Here is a 22,215-nt window from a genome sequence, read left to right as displayed (position 1 = left end):
CTTTCTGGGTCAAATTTGAGGTAGTGCAGATGCAAATCGACTTTATTGACCTCTGGGAACTATCCCAGAGTGCTCCAATGTGACCACTCTGGACAGCACTTTCAACTCCGATGCACTAGCCAGGTACACAGGAAAAGCCCTGGGAACTTTTGAATTTCATTTCCAGCATGGTGAGCTCAGCAGACCATGCAGTCCCCCAAGAATTGCAAACGAGCTCCAGCATGGAGCGAATGGGAGACACTGGATCTGATTGCTGTATGGGGAGAAGAATCTGTGCAGGCAGAACTCCTATCAAAAAGGAAGAAATGCTAATATATGTGCCAAAATCACACAGGGCACGATAGACAGAGGCTACAACTGGGACACACAGCAGTGCTGCGTGAAAGTCAAGGAGCTCAGGCAAGCCTACCAAAAGACAAAGGAGGCAAATGGTCGCTCTGGGTCAGAGCCCCATACATACTGTTTTTATGATCAGCTGCATGGCATTCTAGAGGGGGACCCTACCACTACCCCACCACTGTCCATGGACAGCTGCAAGGGGGGAGTCTCACGCAACATGGAGGAGGATTTTGTGGATGAGGAGGAGGAGGAGGAGGAGGAGGAGAATGCACAGCAGGCAACTGGTGAATCTGTTCTCCCTGGCAGCCAGGACCTTTTCATCACCCTAGAGCCAATACCCTCCCAAGGCGGGATCCCCGACCCTGAAGCCAGAGAAGGCACCTCTGGTGAGGGCACATTTGTAACTACAGTACAGGGTTTAAAAGCAAAGAAATGTTTGATTTGCCCTGAAGACTTGGGATGCATTTGCGGCCAGTACAGCTACTGGAACAGTCTGTTAACGTGACTGGGGATGGAGCAGGAATTCTCCAGGGACATCTCCATGAAGCTCTCCTGGAGGTACTCTGAAATCCTTTGCAGAAGGTTTCTGGGAGGGCTGCCTTATTTCGTTCTCCACAGTAGGACACTTTACCACGCCACGCCACGCCAGTAGCAAGTATTCTGGAATCATTGCAGCACAAAGCATGGCAGCAAATGGTCCTGGGTTTTGGTACACTGAAGCAACATTCGGTCTTTATCTTTCTGTGTTAGCCCCAGGAGAGTGATATCATTCATGGTCACCTGGTTGAAATAGGGGAATTTTTGTAAGGAAACAGTAAAAGGACCCCATTCATGCTGGGCTGTTTGCGCTTGGCTAAAAGGGATCAACCCTGAGAATAGCCACGCAGCGGGGGGAGGGGAGGAAGGGATCATCCCAAATAGCCACGCAGAGGGATGGAGGGGAGGTGTGTGCTGCACATCCACCCGAAAACCGCAGCCCCTCCTTTTAAATGGCAAACCCAACCAGCATTGCTTGCTATGGGATAGGAGAACGCTGCAGTTTGAAAACATTCCCACATGTTATGAAGGCGTTAGAAGCCAAACCCACGTAGCCTTTGGTTTACCATGGCTGCCTGGAAACCAAATTCTGTTGCCCAGCCATGTGTGATGTGTCACCATACCGGCAGGCGCTCAATATAAAAGACACAATGTGACCTTGTACCTAAAGCACATGTGCTGTCTGCTGTGACTTGCTTGATTCACTGTGAAAGAGTCTCCCTTTTGTTCTCAGAAATGTATCATTTTAAATTTTACTCTCCCTTTTTATCCCTCTGCAGGTCCAAATGTTTTTATGCTCCCGCTATCATCTCCGTCCCTGAGTCTATCGCAGATTAGAAGGTGAAAAAAACGCACTTGCGATGACATGTTTTCCAAGCTCATGCAGTCCTTCACACTGATAGGGCACAGCTGAGTGCATGGTGGCATTCAATGGCAGAGACCAGGAAAGCATTAAGTGAGCGTGATGAGAAGAGGCAGGATGCAATGCTGAGGCTAATGGGGGAGCAAACAGACATGCTTAGGCGTCTGGTGGAGCTGCAGGAAAGCCAACAAGAGCACAGACCGCCACTGCATCCACTATACAACCGCCTGCCCTCCTCCCCAAGTTCCACATCCTCCTCACCCAGACACCCAATGCCACTGGGGGGAGGCTCCAGGCACCCAGCCACTCCACTCCAGAGGATGGCCCAAGCAAAAGAAGGCTGTCATTCAAACAGTTTTGATTTGTTGTGTGGCTACAATAAGCAATGTGCCCTTGTCCTTCCCTCCTCCCCCACCGCATCCTCCCCCACGTGGGCTACCTTATCAGTTATCTCCCTTTTTTATTTTTAATTAATAAAGAAAGAATGCATGGTTTCAAAACAACAGTGACTTTATTTCCTTTGCCAACCATAATCGAAGGGGAGAGGGTGGTTGGCTTACAGGGAATTAAAATCAACAGAGGGGGCGGATTTGCATCAAGGAGAAACAAACACAACTGTCACACTGTAGCCTGGCCAGTCATGAAACTGGTTTTCAAAGCCTCTCTGATGCGCAGCGCTCCTACCTGTGCTCTTCTAATTGTCCTGGTGTCTGTCTCTTCAAAATTGGCAGCCAGGCAATTTGCCTCAACCTCCCACCCCGCCATAAACGTCTCCCCCTTACTCTCACAGATATTATGGAGCACACAGCAAGCAGTAATAACACTGGGAATATTGGTTACGCTGAGGTCTAACCTAGTCAGCAAACAGTACCAGCGAGCTTTTAAAAGTCCAAAGGCACATTCTACCACCATTCTGCACTTACTCAGCCTACAGTTGAACTGCTCCTTACTACTGTCCAGGCTGCCTATGTATGGCTTCATGAGCCATGGGAGCAAGGGGTAGGCTGGGTCTCCAAGGAGAACTATTGGCATTTCAACATCCCCAACAGTAATTTTCTAGTCCAGGAAGTAAGTCCCTTCTTGCAGCTGCTCAAACAGCCCAGAGCTCCTGAAGATTTGAGCGTCATGCACCTTTCCCGGCCATCCCACATTGATGTCAGTGAAACATCCCTTGTGATCCACCAGTGCTTGCAGCACTATTGAGAAGTACCCCTTGCAGTTTATGTACTGGTTGGCAAGGTGGTCCGGTGCCTAGATAGAGAGATGCGTTCCATCTATCGCCCCACCACAGTGAGGGAAACCCATTGCAACAAAGCCATCCACTATGACCTGCACATTTCCCAGAGTCACTACCCTTGATAGCAGAACATCAGTGATTGCATTGGCTACTTGAACCACAGCAGTCCCCACAGTAGATTTGACCACTCCAAATAGATTCCTGACTGACCGGTAGCAGTCAGGCATTGCAAGCTTCCACAGGGCTATCGCCACTTGCTTCTCTACTGTCAGGGCAGCTCTCATCTTGGTATTCCTGCACTTCAGGGCGGGGGAAAGCAACTCACAGAGTTCCAGGAACGTGGGCTTACGCATACGAAAGTTTCGCAGCCACTGGGAATCATCCCGTACCTGCAAGACTATGCGGTCCCACCAGTCTATGCTTGTTTGCTGGGCCCAGAATTGGCATTCCACTGTATCAACCAGCCCCACTGCCACCATGATGTCCCAATTGTCACATCCTGTGCTTTCAGGAACATCTGTGTCCTCCTCACAATTGTCCTCGTGCTGACGTCTCTTAGCCAGGTTCTGCACATACTGCAGTGTAATGTGCAAGGTGTTTACAATGCTCGCAACAGCAGCGGTGTGCTGAGCGGGCTCCATGCTTGTTGTGCTGTGTCATCTGCACAGGTAACCCAGGGAAAAAAGTGATTGTCTGCAGTTGCTTTCATGGAGGGAGGGAGGGGAGACTGACGGCATGTACCCAAAACCACCCGCAACAATGTTTTTGCCCATTGGGAGCTTAACGCAGAATTCCAATGGGCAGCAGAGACTGCGGGAACTGTGGGATAGCTTCCCACAGTGCACCACTCTGTGAGTCGATGCTAGCCACGGTAGTGAGGACGCACTCTGCCGACATAATGCGCTTAGTGGGGACATACACAATCGATTTCTAAAAATCGACTTCTATAAAATCGACCTAATTTCGTAATGGAGACATACCGAAGAAGGGATCCACCAACTGACCACCAGTACCAGACAAGACCAAATACCTCAAGACCCTGTATCTTAGACAAAGTACAGGAGTTCACCATACTACAACTGGGTGCTCTCCTGGACCCTGAGTACAAAGTCCATCTACTCTCTGGACAGCTCAGGGGTACCTGGGGAACTTTGTAGGCACCAACCACAGAGGACATTGAGAATGACCTAGAGCAAGTGCCATCTACAGCCACAGTGTCCTCAAAGTGGAGCAGAGCAGATGCTCTCCACAGGGGGCCACAGCCACTTGGACCACACTCAGGACTCCACGGCAGAATGAGAAAAGAAGGAAGTGGCAGCTGAAACAGCATCACCTCAGCCATGTAAAGACTTGATTCATGATTGTTATGGTTAGGGGAGACATGACATAAGGACCTCATCAGTGCCTCTGTAGAGCCAATCTATATCGGCTTTAAAAATGTCACTTTGTATCGTCCCTTCAGGGCATAGGAAACACTATTCTCCACTCTCTTCCAGCATCCTGAAGGCAGGTTTCAGCAACTGCTGGGAATGGGAAATAGCCATATCTCCACTCCTCCCCATTTATGCTGTTTGTATGCTCCCTTCTGAGTGTGAACCATCTTCCCCTCCCCCCATCTCCATTCCTCTCCTTTGGCACCCAGATGGCAGGATTTGGGTAATGCTGTTTGCTGTTTGAACATTTCCTGCTGGACCTAGGAACCAGCATTACCCCATCACCCTTAGTCTCCACTATCAGTCCCCTCCCTGGCATCCACATGGGACTGAAGAGGGATTCCAAGGGGGGCAGGGGATTTAAATACTGTAACTGAGGTTTATTGTAAAACACACTGCTGCACACATGGTCACCTACTCAAAAGGCTACTGACAGTCAGCCCTAAGACCCAGAATCAGAGAAGAAGAAGAAAGAGGAGGGCACTGGGACATCCTTCTGATGAAAATGCACAGTGACTGGCAGACAGTATGGCCACCTCTTTGAACTTGAAAGGGAGAAGCTGAAGCAGGAACAGCAACGAAGAGGGGATGAGTATATGGTGGCTATGTACATCCGCCATGACCCTGCCAGGAGAGATCAAGATCTCCAACACCAATGTGAGGTGAGGCAGCAGCAAATGTTTCTGTGAGAGCTGAGACTGCCATACAGAGGAAAGGATATTTAACACATTCTTTTTCCAGTATCACCATCAAAATAAATGTACTTTCAGAGGCAGCTTTCTTATGCACGAATGCAAATACAGAGCCCACCAGTGATACCTACCCCTCCAAGCTGGAAAGGAGAACTGGGAGCTTCATGGAGAATAAAAGATTGAGCCATCTGTGCTTCTAGCCTCACAACAGCTACATCAGCAAGCTGGGCAGGGGAGACTAGGAGATGAACAGGGAAAAGCAATGGATCCTACTTCATCATTCAGAGCAGAATCCATGGCTTTCCACCAGAATGCAGGTAACAAACACAAGTCGAAGTGGAATATTGTAATAAGCTGCTGGGGGAAGTCCACTTCCACCCATGTGACCAGAACAGACAAACATTTTACCAAAATAAACTGCAAGAGTTTGGAAGGAGTGGCTCGATACTGCAACACTAAGAACTAAGGGAACTGCCCCTAGAAAGCAAGCATCTCACTTTGGTCATTATTGCAACAGTGTACATACAGTTACTCAAGGATAACTTGAGATAACCTTTGCGGTGTGCCCACTCTGCCTTCAGCTACACTAGCTTCAGTGAAGTAGCTAAAGGAAATTAACTCAGGCTAATAAGACAATGAAGTATATGTGGGGAAAAACAAGAAACAGCAGAGGTGTATTTTATAAAACAGAAGAAAACACAAAAAAGGGAAAAAAAAGAAAAGAAAATAAATCAGCATGAGGGTAAATACTGATGAAGATGAAAGAGGGAATAGGAATGCCAAAATGGCTGGAAAGAAAGTCATAAAACAGGAAAAAGGAGATAAATATATGGAGAGAAGATTAATTTCTTAAGTTTAATAGTTATTGCCACAACATACAGTAAAATAGACAATGCATATTTGAGTTTCTATTTGTAACCTTTATGTTGAAATGCTCCCAACTAATATTAAGCTGTTAAAGACAAGGATGCTATAAAATCCAACTAAATTTTCAGGTTTGAGCCTATAGGTTGGTTACAGAAAATGTATTTAATAGAAGAGCACTGGGCAACACTTTGAATGATCCAGCCAAACTTTATTTAAAAAGAAAAATGATAGGTTAAGCAAACAGCCATGCAATTACTCCTTACACAAATGCTACTATTATACTCTCTCTCAAAGATGAAATGGTGTATCAGTGGGAAATCAGTCCACTGACAACAGTGCGAAGTACAGCCTTAAAATCCTGGAACCTAACAGTACACTTTTGATGTTAGTTGGAGCTATCCCTGAATTTAGCTAAACTACTCCTTATATACTGTTATACTAATAATTAACATTAAAATTGCCTTAATCATAATCGTAGTTCTGCCACCTTCTTATTCACTCTTTACATTACACATTATTTAAATTAACATATGCACCAATGTCCTTCCCACACTCTAGATAGCATTTTAATAAAACATTCACAATTCACAAAAACACGTTAAAAACTTTGCTCAATCGATTATAACCAAAACATAACAACCACCACCCTGGGTCATGTCCTTGCTAACTCTTACTTTCTCATAACACTCAGTCTCCTATTTATTTTGGACTTCTCACAATAGCTGCTTCAATATCTCATATTTCTCTACCCTTAGGCTAACCTAGGCCCAAAACCTAACTTTTATTTATTTATTAACCCAAACTATTCTATGGACTACATATTAAAATATCTTATGAGCAGCCCATATTATTTTACTAACAGTCCTCTCAATTTACTACAATACACACACACACACACACTCTTCTGGTAAATCGATGGGTGTTAAGTTCCTGTGTTGTGGGTTGCTCTAGAGACAGTGACCAGGATACTCTCGTCCTTCAATCCAGCCCTGGTTTTGGGTGTTTGTTGTGTTGCAGGGGTTTGCTTTTTAGGTTTGTTTGTTTCCAGTGTTGTCTCAGGATATTAGAGACACAAGGTGGGGGAGGTTACAGAAGTTGGTCCAGTAACAGATGTTACCTCACCCACTTTGTATCTCTGTTTATTTTTGGTTGTGAGGAGCCTGGGGGGTAGGGGAGGGAGGGCAATGGGCATAGGAGTCAAGTGATCTAGTAAGGTTAATGAGTCCCTGTGTGACACTGAAGAAGGGATTTTTCTTCCTCCATCCTGAATTGTGAGCTCCTCCTTTCCCCATGACCACCAGCATCTTCAGTCACAGTAGCTTGTCCCTAAACTCCATGTTTTCCCAACTAATGGGCCACCCCAGTTCATATATCCAGTGGGCCCTTATTCTTAAATCCACTCAAGGTACGATAATAGATCCACATTCTTAGTTCACACAGCTTCTGAAGTAAGCAGGGGAACTACAGGCCAGTCAGCCTCACCTTAGTCCCTGGGAAAATCATGGAGAAGGTCCTCAAGGAATCAATTCTGAAGCATTCAGAGAAGAGGAAAGCGATCAGGAACAGTCAGCATGGATTCACCAAGGGCAAGTCATGCCTGACTAATCTAATTGCCTTCTATGACGAGATAACTGGCTCTGTGGATGAGGGGAAAGCGGTGGATGTGTTGTTCCTTGATTTTAGCAAAGCTTTTGATACGGTCTCCCACAGTATTCTTGCCAGCAAGTTCAAGTAGTATGGGCTGGATGAATGGACTATAAGTTGGATAGAAAGCTGGCTAGATCATCAGGCTCAACGGGTAGTGATCAATGGCTCCATGTCTAGTTGGCAGCCGGTATCAAGTGGAGTGCCCCAAGGGTCAGTCCTCGGGCCGGTTTTGTTCAGTATCTTCATAAATGATCTGGAGGATGGTGTGGACAGCACCCTCAGCAAGTTTGCAGATGACACTAAACCGGGAGAAGAAGTAGATAAGCTGGAGGGTGGGGATAGGATACAGAGGGACCTAGACAAATTAGAGGATTGGGCCAAAAGAAATCTGATGAGGTTCAACAAGGACAAGGGCAGAGTCCTGCACTTAGGACGGAAGAATCCCATGCACAGCTACAGACTAGGGACCGAATGGCTAGGCAGCAGTTCTGCAGAAAAGGACCTAGGGGTTACAGTGGACAAGAAGCTGGATATGAGTCAACAGTGTGCCATTGTTGCCAAGAAGGCCAATGGCCTTTTGGGATGTATAAGTAGGAGCATTACCAGCAGATCGAGGGACGTGATCGTTCCCTTCTATTCAGCATTGGTGAGGCCTCATTTGGAGTACTGTGTCCAGTTTTGGGCCCCACACTACAAGAAGGATGTGGAAAAATTGGAAAGAGTTCAGCGGAGGACAACAAAAATGATTAGGGGAGTGGAACACATGATTTATGAGGAGAGGCTGAAGGAACTGGGATTATTTAGTCTGCAGAAGAGAAGAATGAGGGGGGATTTGATAGCTGCTTTCAAATACCTGAAAGGGGGTTCCAAAGACGATGGATCTAGACTGTTCTCAGTGGTAGCAGATGACAGAACAAGGAGTAAGTTGCAGTTGGTCTCAACTTGCAGTGAGGGAGTTTTACGTTGGATATTAGGAAAAAAATTTTCACTAGGAGGATGGTGGAGCACTAGAATAGATTACCTAGGGACATGGTGGAATCTCCTTCCTTGGAGGTTTTTAAGGTCAGGCTGGGATGATTTAGTTGGGGATTGGTTCTGCTTTGTGCCAGGGGTTGAACTAGATGACCTCCGAGGTCCCTTCCAACCCTGCTATTCTATGATTCTATCACATTAGGTGAATTAATTTATCACTTAGAGCAGTTTAAGGCTTTTGTTTTCCACTCCAAAAAATAGGTGACTGATTGCGTTTTACTGCAATCTCTTAAAACCATGATTTCCTTTTAAACCTCAACCCTGTTCTAAATTTTAAAGTGGATCAAATCCCTAAGGATAAATGAACTGAATGTATGAAAAACTACATTATTTCTGAGAAATTTAAACTTCAGGAAAGCAATTTTCTTGTCTCTAACTTAATCTCAGTCTAGGAAAGCTAGCAGAAAGTCTCTTTACAGAATCAATACACCACATCCCCTACCATCAACGAAAACTCCAGTAGTGAGAAAAACATCCGATACAAGGGATCTTAAAAATAAAGAAAATTAATAATGTCATAGAAAGACAAATCATATCTAACCAAATTAAAATTCTTCTTGCTTTATGTATTTCAACAGAGAACTATAAATAATCAATCCATAATTTATCCCGAAGCACTTTTATAAAATTAGCTAAAAATAGGACCTGAGAAATCCCAAAAGCCGTTGAACATTGAGCAACAACTTTGAAATGAGCCGCGTTTGTTACTTATGCTTGCAACTTTTGGTCCCTCATTGATACAACCTGTCTCAAGACAGTAATTTTTGGCATGAAGTTATAGCATGGAAAGAAGACCACAGTGCACCCTGCTAATCTCATTTGACACGTCTGATTTAACTAACGCTGTGCAGCTGCTCTAATGATCTGTGACAACTAAGAACTCTGTCCTACAGGTCTTGAAATAGAAATATTTTGCATAGTAAATTCAGCAGCTTTTTGAAAAATGAAAATAATTAGTTGTAAAATTTTAAAAAATTAAGTAGACAGCCTGAACAATGGAATTCATTTTAATTTCAAAATTGTGCAAGTCAAAAAATGAAAAACGAATGTAAAATTCTCTCAAAGCTCCTCATTTGACTTCTGAAATTTTCTAATGGGTATTGGACAAATTCAAATTTACTCTCCTATTCAAATAAGTTCCACACTATTTTGTTTCTTTGTTTTTAAAGCTTAAACTAATTTAACAATATTGCAAATTTTTGTTATAAATTTTAGCCTGTGCAAGTTGTTTACTTACAATAAGCCAGAGTATTGTAGCTACCTTGGTCTTGTTTTCCACCCTCCAGTAACACAAAACTACTCCTCTAATTATTTTTCAGTTAAATTTAAAGCTCCTGAGTACAGCAGAGCTATACCTTGTAAATAAAGTGCCTGGTGTTGAACTTGCCATTGGTGTGTATGAGGACAGTTTGCAGAAAAAATCCAGGGTGATGGAGCCCTGGACTGAATTGAGATACAGGTTATTTAAAATCACTATTTCCCTTCTCTCACTTTCTTTCCTCAACAAAGTTTTGGCAGCATGGCAAAATAATAAACACAAATATTTTAAAGCCAGACTAATCCTGCTGCTTTGCCACCACTGTACTCGAATGCCTTGGAACTATAGGAAGGAGGAAGTGGGAGTAGCTGGGCTTCTCCCTACTCTGAGACAGTACATGGCCCGTAACACACTGCCCTCCCTAGACTCAGCACCTAGACCCAACAATTCATCCTCCCTTTGGGGATAACAGCTTTCTGCTGCCAGAAAACATTGTTAGTCCTATAGCTCAAGTGGTAATGGTCTGTGTTACAATAATATACATTCACAGTTCAAATGATGGACAGTTTTGAGGTACACAACTGAATTTGTTTTTACCTTTTCCTTTTTAAAAAAACTAGGAAGTTGCATACAGAAAAATTCATGTTAAAAATACTATTTAGGCTGCAACTCAAGCTCTCAAAAGTTAGGAAATGCCAGATTACAGTTGTTCACACAACCTTAACATGGCCCATTGTGCATATGCATTATAATATATAGTCTTTAACTCTATAATCACATTCCCCCCCCCCCCCGCCCCCACACACACACACACACACACAAATCCAGATTTATTCATTGCACAGGGTGGGCATACAAGGGGCAAGATTAAGGTTACATGACCAAACAAATCATAGCACTGCTCTATACTTTCAATGGAGAGATGTGCTCTCTTAAATGATGGAGGCTCACCAGCACTTCTCCTTCCTAACTGCACTCTATGGCTCTGCATGGAAGGGACTACAATCTATCAGTCTCCCTTTCTCTCATTCCCACCCCTTGCTACTCTCTCCACTGTAGTGCTGGCAAAACAGAAGCACCAGACAACTACCACAAAGGACTGTCTGTTTAAAGAATTAAACAAATGGGATTTAACAGGCAATACTTGTGTATCCTATGTAGTCCCCCATTACCAACAGCATAAGGTTCCTGGGCACATGCAAATGAGTGACAGATTTCCCTGCCTCTCAATCTATAACCCTTGATATCATTAAGCCATTGTTGCAAGGCTGACTTATCCCTATATCTTAAAAATGTTTCTGAAAAGCAATTTATTTACATATATCTGAAATTGTGCTTTGGAATGCACTAGGCTACATTAAATAGCAAGCACTTTTATTATAAACTCAGATAGGATCGCCCCTGAATCAGGGTGGATAAAAATCAATGATTTTTTTAAAAAAATCAAAAAATCAGATTATTTATTTAAATTGGATTTTTTGATAAAATGCTTTTTGAGGAAAAAACCGATCTAAAGATAGTTTTAATTAAGATACATTATAGCTCAAAGATATCTCATCATGGAATAGGGATTATAAATTCTAATTCTATAGTATGAGACAATACATTCATGTAATGTTTAAAAAAAGTTTTGTAAATGATTTCCAATAGTTCGTGGATTAGGGACCCAATCTTATGGGATTCCAGGGGCTTCTGTATAGATTATTTAGGTTAATCTTTCTATCTACCAATGGGACTCAGTGCTCAGTCTAGAAGACGGCAGCAGCTGCTCTGAAAAAAGTGGGAGGAACCAAGCTAACTCTCCCACAAGACGTGTGATGGAACTCAGAGTAGTGGACTGTTTTGAGCACTATATCAACAACTGGCTTCATCTGATGACAGTTTGTGAACAAAACTGTGAAAAAATAAATGGCACTGTCACAACCAAAGTTCTCAACATTGGGTTTAAGAGAAATGTTGAACACATGCTGAGTACCCTGAAGCCTATTTCTGTAGCCTTGAACAAAATGCAGGGAAATAGGTGTTTTATTGCTGACGCTGTTGAAATTTGGAAGGAACTGAGTGAGGTCTTACAAAGAGAAATATGCAATGACAGCGTTAAATTACAAGCATTAAAAAACAAATGGGACAAGCACTATCTCCAGCTCATTTTCTTGCAAATATTCTCAATACTCGGTACCAGGGTCAAACCTTAACTGCTGAAGAAGAGGAGGTGGCTATGACATGGACATCCAGCAATCATCCCTCATTAATGCTAACTGTAATAAACTTCAGGGTTGAAGGTGAACCATTCAAGAAATGTATGTTTGCTGATGATGTTTTAAAGAAAGTCATACCAGTGAACTGGTGGAAGTCACTTAAGCACTTGGATTCAGAGACTTGTTGAAGTGATAATCTCACTTTTAACAGCAGTAGCTTCTGCCGCTGTAGAAAATATTTTTTTCCTTTGAACTAATTCATTACCAATTGAAAAACTGTTTGGAACCTGAAAAAGCAGGAAAGGTTGTTTTTCTTTTCCAGATTACGAACAAACAGGAAAATGCAGATGAAGACGACCGAGTTAGCTGCAGAAGGCAATATATTAAGTTTCTCATGTTGACCTGGCTGACACAGTCAATTTTTTTTTTTAATATTTCATTTAACTATTTAGTTCAAAACAATTTTAACAAAAACAAATCTGATTTTAAAAAACTTGAATGTTTAACTAAATTCAAAAATGCATATGGTTGTTTGTTAAAATATTATATGTTTGCTGTTGAAGAAAAAAATCCAGACTACATAACATTGTTGTTTTAGCTAAAAACACAATTTAAATGTCTGTCTGGTGATGCTCTGCTCCTAATAAAGCATGGCAAGAAAATCCTCACAATATTAATGATTAAACTCTTGAATTGGAGATATTTATGAAATCATTGGGAGGTGAATTATCTGCTTCCATTACCTTTGGTAAATGAAATAATCAAACAATCATTCATTTTCTGATATAGCTGTAAAACTAATCTGAAAAGTTTTCAAAATAAATCACTTTAAAAATGTATAGTGTGTGCCTTCTAAAAATGAAACCTACATCTGAGTTGTGAAGAATATGTATTAAGGTTATAACAACCAACAAGAATGCTCTTCTATGTCACAATCTGTGATTAAATCGAGTCTTCCTGACTAGTGATTTAAATCAATTTGATTTAAATCATGAATCCACCCTGCCCTGAATCCCATCTAAAATATTCTTTCCATGCTGCAAAGTAGTTATCTCAGAGGTTTTTCATAAGCCTTATCTATTTTGCAGCTGCCAACACTATGTTCCTTTCAAAAATAAAAAAAGGCCAGCCATAGAACAAATTGTCACAACACCAGAAACATACAGGGTTTATTACAACTGTTAATTTATTTAGATTTGTAAATACACATATCATAACCATAAAGCTAAGGGCAGCCTAGAATTCCTCCTTACCTGTAAGGGGTTAAGAAGCTCAAATAATGTGGTTGGCACCTGACCAAAAGAACCAATGGGGAAAGAAGATACTTTCAAATCTTGGAGTGGGGGGAGGCTTTGTTTTGCATGTTCTCTTTAGAAGCAGAGAAGCATCAGGTCAGAAAAACCCTCCTCCTATAAACTATCCTAAAAGTCTCTCATATTACAAAAACTGTAAGTAAAAGCCAGGCAAGGCGTGTTAGATTATCTTTTGTTCTGCTTGTGAATTTTTCCTTTGCTGGAGGGAGGTTTATTCCTGTTTTTTGTAACTTTGAAACTAAGCCTAGAGGAAGTTCTCCTGTGTTTTTTAATCTGTTGTTACCCTGTAAAGTTATTTTCCATCCTGATTTTACAGAGGTGATTTTTACTTTTTTTAAAAATAAAATCCTTCTTTTAAGAACCTGACTGATTTCTCTATTATCCTAAGACCCAGGGGTTTGGGTCTGTGATCACTTTGTAACCAAGTGGTTAGGATAGTATTCTCAAGCCTCTCCAGGAAAGAGGGTGTAAGGGCTTGGGGTGATATTTTGGGGAACAGGAACTCCAAGTGGTCCTTTCCCTGATTCTTTGTTAAATCACTTTGTGGTGGCAGCGTACCCTCCAAGGGCAAAGAATTTGTGCTTTGGGGAAGTTTTAGCCTAAGCTGGAAAAAATAAACTTAGGGGGTCTTTCATGTGGGTCCCCACATCTGTACCCTAGAGTTCAGAGTGGGGAGGGAACCCTGACAACACACAAAAGAAATCTATTCCAGGTTCTGATGGCAAAGGTGTACTAATTCAAAATTGAACCAAACAGGAAAGACTAAGCCAACAACTACTACTCATCCCAAAACCACAGGAGAATTAAACCAAGTGTTAAAATCAACTCAACCAACATCCCCTTTGCTTCAGAACAGCAGCCCTTGTTGCGGTCCTTTATCCCCAAAAGCCTGTGTAAATGAAAGATGGAACTTTCAGCACACTCTGAAGGTGAACAGTTTCAGACTATTTTGGACCAAGTGGTAGAACACTACATGTTCCAGAATGAAGGGCCCTTTTGCACTCAGTGAAGGTGCTTAAACTAGAACAACCTGGACATAAGGAGGTGACCTCTTGGTGAATTTACTGCAGACAGTCCCCTCTCATATCCAGATGGTTCCATCTTAAGCATCTCTATCACCATAACCATTGTTGAGGAAGAAAGATAGTCTCTCAAGGAGACAGATCTCATGTAATTTACATACAGCTTTATTGGTCAAAACCAATACCTTAAACCTCTGCCCCGAAACAATAAGCAGTCAATGTCAAACCCTGATCATTTGCGGCATGTACTCTCAATGAGATACATCACATAATATGCAGACGGCCACATTCTATGAAGAATTCTGTTTGGGGGGTTTTATTTAAGATGTAGGTTGATGTACAGCACGTTGCAGTAATCTAACGTGACAGATATGGACGGCAGTAACAGCTCCTCATCCAAAAGGAATAGTTTTAATCTCTTTGCCGGACAAACGGAAAAAGGCCTTCCTAGAAACTGCTACTATATGATTGTGACACCTTAGAGACTAAAGGAAAAGGAGTACTTGTGGCACCTTAGAGACTAACCAATTTATTTGAGCATAAGCTTTCGTCAGCTACAGCTCACTTCATCAGATGCATGTAGTGGAAAATGCAGTGGGGAGATTTATATACAGAGAGAACACGAAACAGTAGGTGTTACCATACACACTGTAACAAGAGTGATCAGGTAAGGTGAGCTATTATGCATCATCAAGGATCTACAACCTATCCTCAAGGACGACCAATCACTCTCACAGATCTTTGGAGACAGGCCAGTCCTTGCTTACAGACAGCCCGCCAACCTGAAGCAAATACTCACCAGCAACCACACACCACACAACAGAACCACTAACCCAGGAACCTATCCTTGCAACAAAGCCCGTTGCCAACTGTGTCCACATATCTATTCAGGGGACACCATCATAGGGCCTAATTACATCAGCCACACTATCAGAGGCTCGTTCACCTGCACATCTACCAATGTGATATATGCCATCATGTGCCAGCAATGCCCCTCTGCCATGTACATTGGTCAAACTGGACAGTCTCTACATAAAAGAATAAATGGACACAAATCAGACGTCAAGAATTATAACATTCAAAAACCAGTCGGAGAACACTTCAATCTCTTTGTCAGGTTTCAGAGTAACAGCCGTGTTAGTCTGTCTTTGCAAAAAGAAAAGGAGCACTTGTGGCACCTTAGAGACTAACCAATTTATTTGAGCATGAGCTTTCGTGAGCTATGCATCCGATGAAGTGAACTGTAGCTCACGAAAGCTCATGCTCAAATAAATTGGTTAGTCTCTAAGGTGCCACAAGTACTCCTTTTCTTTTTTCAATCTCTTTGGTCACTCGATTAGAGACCTGAAAGTGGCAATTCTTCAACAAAAAAACTTCAAAAACAGACTCCAACGAGAGACTGCTGAATTGGAATTAATTTGCAATACAATTAACTTAGGCTTGAATAAAGACTGGGAGTGGATGTGTCATTACTAAAAAAGTAAAACTATTTCCCCATGTTTATTCCCCCCCACACACAGACACACACACTGTTCTCAGACGTTCTTGTCAACTGCTGGAAATGGCCCACCTTGATTATCACTACAAAAGGCTCCCCCCCCCCACCCCCACCCCGGCTCTCCTGCTGGTAATAGCTCACCTTACCTGATCATTCTTGTTATAGTGTGTACGGTAACACCCATTGTTTCATGTTCTCTGTGTATATAAATCTCCCCACTGTATTTTCCACTGAATCCATCCAATGAAGTGAGCTGTAGCTCACGAAAGCTTATGCTCAAATAAATTGGTTAGTCTCTAAGGTGCCACAAGTACTCCTTTTCTTTTTGCGGATACAGACCTACACGGCTGCTGCTCTAAAACTTAGAGACTAAAAAATTTATTAGAGCATAAACTTTCATGGGCTACAGCCCACTTCATCGGATGCATAGAATGGAACATATAGTAAGATATATAGATAGACAGATAGATGGATCTAGCTATCCACACACACACACACAGAGAGATAAGTTGGAAGTTACCATAAATTGTGAGAGGCTAATTAGTTAAGATGAGCTATTATCAGCAGGAGAAAAAAATGTATGTAACGATAATCAAGATTGCTCATTTAGATGTCTAAATGGGCCATCTTGATTATCACTACACAAGTTTTTTTCTCCTGCTGATAATAGCTCATCTTAACTAATTAGCCTCTCACAATTTATGGTAACTTCCAACTTAACTGTATGTGTGTATATATCTTACTATACGTTCCATTCTATGCATCCGATGAAGTGGGCTGTAGCCCAAGAAAGCTTATGCTCTAATAAATTTGTTAGTCTCTAAGGTGTCACAAGTACTCCTGTTCTTTTTACGGCTACAGACTAACACTGCTGCTACTCTGAAACCTGTTATTATGTGATTGTGTTACATAGGAACCAATAAAACGTTCAGACTGCAAACAAAAAGATACAGTCCTGGCTGAATATCTTCTGGCTGTCTCCCAACAACATTCCAGCATTCCTTTAATCTAACCTGGATTGATCTTCAGACATCTTGAGCTTATCTATGCCACAATCTCAGACACCTTGAGAAAGGTTTTCAACAGCACATACAGGGTCAGATGAGACAGAGAGCAGCATGTCATTGTAACGTTTTGGGATTTCACCCAGACCAGGAAGGGGGTTGTGTCACTGCCTGCCCTGTAACCCTGGGTGCATCTGTGCAGTGCAGAGCCCTAACAGCAGCAACTTGCTTACAACACAGTATCCTCTCCCTGGGTTCCACCAGCCTGGTTACTCCTTACTGGGTAACACCAACAGCCCTTCCAGTCTGTAGTCTCCCCAAAATCATCTCCCCTGCTGTGTCCAGTCCTTTTGAGTCGATATTCACAGAAGTTATCAAGTTAACTGCCCCCAAAGAGACAGAGCACACACCAGTTTGTTAATTTAGCTAAGGACTTCACTCTTCAGTTTAATACACAACATGGAGATGATTTTGTAATACAACAAAAATAAGTTCATTAACGAAGAACAGATATTTACGTGACACTAAGAAAACAGAATGCACAGATACAGTTACAAGTAAAACAAAATAAAACATACTTTCTAGTGACAAACAATTTCAGCAAGTTAGAACCTTTGTCTAAGCAGGTTTCTCACTTACAGTTGGATCTAGCTACTCTTAGTTTTCAAGCCAAGAGGATCCACTTTTCATTAGCTGAAAAGGCTCTGCTCTCCCTTTGTCCCCTAGCTGATAGCGATGACTGATATCAGTTTTTAACCTTACAGTGAGTTCAAAGTCCAAACACAACTGAGTAGCTCAGAAAGATTAGCAGTATGTATATCAGAATTGAGCTCCAAATGTTCACTCTAAAGGTCAGGACTAATTATTAATGCAATCTTGCACTCAAATTTTGAAGGCATGTTTTTTTAATTCTAATGGATATTATGTCACCTATGCAGTGGACAAAAAGTTGTATATCTCGTGAACCTCTGCTTTTTAATAAATATTTTCTACACTAATTCCTACTACATTATAACAAATGGTGACTACTAATATTTTCACAAATAAGGACTGGCTTCAATAAATTCTGCATAATCTATATATTATATTTGCATATAATCATAATTGTACTTTTAATTTGCATAAAACTATGCTAAAAGAAAATTAACATTACCAAGTAAAGAACTCGAGTTAAAAAATGTTAATGTTACCAAGTCAAGCCCACAAAAGAATTTAAAATTAGGATTAACACCGCCCGCAGCAGCAGCAGGTCTCCATTCTTTCTGTTTTGTGTTGCATACCAAATGAGATAGCTGGGGAGCATTCAGCAATATTAGCACCAAATCTCTAGCAAAGCTCTACCGAGCATAACACAGATTGCAAATGGTCTTTATAACTCCTTATAACTTGGCCAATCCTGAAAAGATTTTCATGGCAACTGCAAAAGGTACCTCCCAGCCCCCAGGCCTATCTATTTTCCCCTTCTCCCCCCAACTAATTACAGATCCTGCGACAAACCAGGGAGGCATTAGGCAGGGGGAAGGTTTCATTAAGCATCTTAAAACAACAGTTGAAAAAGTTTCTACAGTAGGAACTATTAGTATAGGAGTTGCTACCACTCCCTCTATATTTCTTTAAAGAGTATTCCTAATTCTCTTGTTTACCCAAACAAGGTATCTATGATTCAAAATGTATTTAGTAACTATTTGTTTCTAGAATTTGACAGCTGAATGGTCATTTAAATTGAAAGGTATTTTTCTCTTATGAAGACTAAGGTCCAACACCCTATATTTTAATTACCAAATTCTTAGGAATATCCTATACTTACAAGGGATTCCTTTAAGGAGCAGGAAAGCCTTTCCCAATCTGTTCTCATGAAAACATCAAGAATATAAACATGTTTTTTGTTCACTTTGTAGAGGCTGGTAGGGGGCAGTGTCCTGTGAGAGAAGCTGAGTCCTGATTAGGGGCAGGGCTTCCCTGATTAGGGGGCCTATAAAGGCAGCCAAACAGTCAGCCAGTGGCACAGGAGCAGCAAGCAGAGCTGTAAACAGGAGAGTTTGAGTGGGAATTCATAGTAAGGAATGTGGTGTTCTGGTTTTGTTTTGGTGTTTGTTTGGATCTTTGTCTGTTTTTCTTTTACCCTTGACAGGAATTTAGGTGGGAAGGCTATGACAGGTACAATAATTCCTTGCTTAACATTGTAGTTACGTTCCTTAAAAATGCTACTTTAAGCAAAACAATGTTAAGTGAATCCAATTTCCCCATAAGAATTAATGTAAATAGGGGAGGTTAGGTTCCAGAGAAATTTTTTTCACTAGACAAAAGACTATATATACACACACACACATAGATATCACACACAGTATAAGTTTTAAACAATTTAATACTGTACACAGCAATGATGACTGTGTAGCTTGGTTGAGGCGGTGAAGTCAGATGGTGGAAGAGGGTAGGATATTTCCTAGGGAATGGCTCACTGCTAAATGAGGAACTAGCGCTTGGCCAAGCCCTCAAGGGTTAACACACTGTTGTTAATGTAGCTTCACACTCTAAAAGGCAGCACAAATGGAGGGAGGGGAGACAGCACGGCAGAGAGAGACAGACACACACACCATGTGTATGAGAGAGAGACGCGCATTGCCCCTTTAAGTACTCTAACCCCACTCTAAGTACATTGCCTTTTTAAGTAGATCGACAAGTTGAGACAGCTGCTGCTGCCAGCAAGCTCCCTCTGTCCTGAGCCCTGTCGTGTCCCATCCCTGCTCTATGGAGGTAAGGTACAGGAGCGGGGGACAGGATGGGGGGGGAGGAGGACACCCTGACATTAGCACCCCTCCTCCCCCGGCTCTGCACCGCAAGCAGGAGGCTCCTGGAGCAGCTCCAAGGCAGAGGGCAGGAGCAGCACACGGCAGTGGAGGGAGGTAGAGCAGAACTTCCGGCAATTGATAGCCTGCTGGGCAGCTGCTGCACAGGGAACTTAGGGGAGCTGATAGGGAGGTTGCTGGTCCACCCTGGTTCCAAGCCCCCACTAGCTAGCTCCAATGGGCTGCTCTTTCTGCAAGCAGTGGACAAAGCAGACGGCTGTCAAACAACGTTATAAGGGAGCATTGCGCACCTTTAAACGAGCATGTTCTCTAACTGATCAGCAACGTAACAATGAAAAAACCTTAACCGGGATGACTAAGTGAGGACTTACTGTACAAAGGCAGCAGTGGAACTGGCCAAAGCCATGGAAGAGACAATGAAGATGACCGGATGTGGAAGCTGAGGGATGTACATAACCCTAGAGCAGGTACCTAAGAAGAGCTTCATTTGTATGACATGCTACTTGATAGAGCTGATGGAAGAGAAGATCCGAGGGTTGGAGATGCAGGTGGAAACTATGGTTGACTTTTGAAGGGGGTTCGAGCAGATGATGGAGCAAAGGCAAGAGAAGGCTGAAGGGAAAAGCCAAGACTTGCAGATGCAAGCTGGACTGAAGAACTCGGTTGGGTATGGAAAGTGGTCAGTGGAAGCATGTGACTACAAGAACCAGGCATAGGAAAAGACCAGCTAGTGAAGGAGAAATAGAGCTCAAGAACAGGTTTACTGAGTTGGAAAATGAAGGGGCACAGCAAACTGTAACTGAAGGAGGGGGGGCAAGGAAGACAAGAAGAGCAGCTAGTCCTGTAAGAAGAGGAGAAGAGCCAATGGAGATACCCAGAGTTCAGAGCCCCAGGAGGCTACAGAATGACTTGAGAAGATTGTAAGGGAGAACAAAAGACAGGAGGACTCTCAGCCAAAAAGAACAGAAAGAAGGCCAGAGAATCACACCATCATGAGGAAAAGGCAGGTCTACGTGATTGGGGACTAACTACTAAGAAAAAGAGACAGGCCTATCACCAGAGCTGATCCAGAGAACAGAAGGGTGTGTTGTCTTCTGGGAGCTAAGATACGGGACATGGACCTGAGGCAGAAGAGGATCCTAATGGGAGCAGAAAAGAATTCACTGATTATCCTTCATGTGGGAACAAATGACACAGCTAGATTCTCGATGGAACGTATCTAGGGAGACCATGCCAGCTGGGAAACGAGTAAGGAAGGCTCAGGTGATCTTCAGTGGGATTCTGCCTGTCCCTAGAGGAGGAGAACGAAGGCAAGACGAGATTATGATGATCAACAGATGGCTCAGGCAATGGTGCTATAAGGAGGGCTTTGGGATGTTTGTCTACTGGGAAGCGTTCATGGACAGAGGACAGTTCTCATGGGATGGACTCCACATGAGTAGGGAGGGGAACAGACTTCTGGGATGGAGGTTGGCACAACTTATTAAAAGAGCTTTAAACTAGGAACTCAGGGGAGACTGTTGGGAGATGCTCATGTAATCTCTACGCCTGATTTTAACATTGAGAGGGAGGAAAATCAAGTAAGAAAGGATATAGAAATGGAGAAAGGAACAGCATTGGTTAGAAGAATTGACATTAAGAGGAAGGATAGTGCTGATGCCCATCAGAGAGGAGACACTGGCAGTAGAATGACTGTAGCCAATCGAGTGAGGAATGTGAATGAAGCCAAACAGCAACAGTTATGATGACTGTACACCAATGCAAGGAGCCTGGATAACAAAATGGAGGAACTAGAACTACAGGTGCAGGGAGTGAAACCAGATATTATAGAGATAACAAATATGGTGGAACAGTAGTCATGACTGGAGTATAGGTATTGAAGAGTAAGTTCTGTTCAGGAAAGACAGAAATAAAGGCAAAGGTGGTGGAGTAGTATTGCATATTAATGATGAGGTATACTGTAAAAAAAATGGAGTGGGTGATGTTCTGTGGCCTGCAATATGCAGGACATCAGACTACATGATCACAATGATCCCTTCTGGCCTTAAAGTCTATGAGTCTATTAATTCAAACCTTATCAAGCCAGGTTACTTCCAGGGTTCCTGCATCAGGACTGTTGAGCCAAACATTCTAAACTGCAAAGGCTTGGTTCCTGAGAATGATGGGAAAATTCTACCTTGGAACAAATGGCACCCCTTCTGGAAGAGAAGGGCACTTTCCTCTGCAATACTGTTTACATCATCATCAAGATGTTCCTTCTGAACGTGGCATCAGCCATTACAATCTGAAAAGCCCTGTGAGATGCCTCCTTCAAGGTGGCCAAGATCACCCCCCATTATGCAAGTTCTTCTCTATTCAGAAGTGGTCTAGTTGAGATCCTGAAACCCTTGAAAGGTAACCCCCAAAATGGCCCTTCTAAAAGCCAAGATGTCTTCTGAGCAGTAGTCCTTTTGGAAGCCAGCTTCAGGT

The 22,215-nt window shown here is 42.6% G+C and overlaps 1 protein-coding gene across 2 annotated transcripts in view; it reads right to left on the bottom strand.

The window, feature by feature from the left end:
- MAN2A1 (mannosidase alpha class 2A member 1) overlaps nucleotides 1-22,215 on the bottom strand; it is a 207,814-nt gene that overhangs the window by 87,042 nt on the left and 98,557 nt on the right. The window lies entirely within an intron of this gene.

Source organism: Lepidochelys kempii, chromosome 5 (assembly GCF_965140265.1).
Source record: "Lepidochelys kempii isolate rLepKem1 chromosome 5, rLepKem1.hap2, whole genome shotgun sequence".
Classification (NCBI taxonomy): Eukaryota; Metazoa; Chordata; order Testudines; family Cheloniidae; genus Lepidochelys; species Lepidochelys kempii.
The sequence above is the reverse complement of the archived record's forward strand: the minus strand, read 5'-3'. Positions and strand labels throughout refer to the sequence as shown.